Source organism: Nuphar pumila, chromosome 13, assembly GCF_984573655.1.
Source record: "Nuphar pumila chromosome 13, dmNupPumi1.hap1.1, whole genome shotgun sequence".
NCBI lineage: Eukaryota > Viridiplantae > Streptophyta > Magnoliopsida > Nymphaeales > Nymphaeaceae > Nuphar > Nuphar pumila.
The window spans coordinates 43,322,135-43,323,162 of record NC_143261.1 but is presented as its reverse complement, the minus strand read 5'-3'; positions in this window follow the sequence as shown (position 1 = coordinate 43,323,162).

The following is a 1,028-nucleotide window of genomic DNA, read 5'->3' as shown; positions in this document are numbered from 1 at the left end:
GACCTAACAGGGTTGTCACTGCACTAGGAGGATTATTTGAGAATGGATGATGAAAATTTGGGGTGTTTACACTTATCAAGATTATCTTTGGTATTTAACAAGAAGCATTTACTATCAAAAATTTTGAAATATGAGATCTTTGGTATACGATCATAATATAATTCAAAACATGTTTTATATAAGATTGGTCGAATAAGAACACGGTTTAAAACATAACATGCCGAATTTATTGCTTCAGCCCAAAAATATTTTGGTAAATGGTTCTAGCATATTCTTGCAAAGTTCTATTCTTTCTTTCAACAACTCCATTTTGTGGAGCCGCTCTAGGAAAAGCAAAGTTGTGAGATATACCATGTAAATCACAATACTTTATAAAAGATTCATTTTCAAATTCACCACCATGATCACTACGAATTTTAATTATAGATGTAGATTTTTCATTTGTAATTCTTCTACAAAGTTTGGAAAATTCAGAAAAAGCATCATTTTTGCTTTTTAGAAAAATCACTCATGTAAATCGAGAATAATCATCTACTATAACAAAAGCATACTTGCTACCATTTAAACTTTGAATTCTAGATGGTCCAAATAGATCTAAATATAAGAGTTCAAGAGGACATTTTGTTGAAACTATATCTTTTGCTTTAAAAGAACTCTTGATTTGTTTACCCCTTTGGCAAGCATCACATAAGTGATCTTTCTTATATGGTATTCTAGGTAGGCCTCTTACAAGATCATTCTTGGATATCTTTGAAATAATTTTAAAGTTAACATGTTCAAGTCTCTTGTGCCATAACCATTGAATTTCATTTGAAACAATAAGACATTTTTCATTAAAAGTTGGTAACTCATCTAGATAAAGTTCATACACATTGTTCCTTCTTTTACCTTTAAAAATGATCTTTTTAGATTGAAAATCAGAAACTAAGCATAAATCATATTTAAAAGAAACATGAAAACCTTTATCACATAATTGACTAATGGATAATAAATTATGCATTAAACCATCTACTAAAAGAACATTTTCT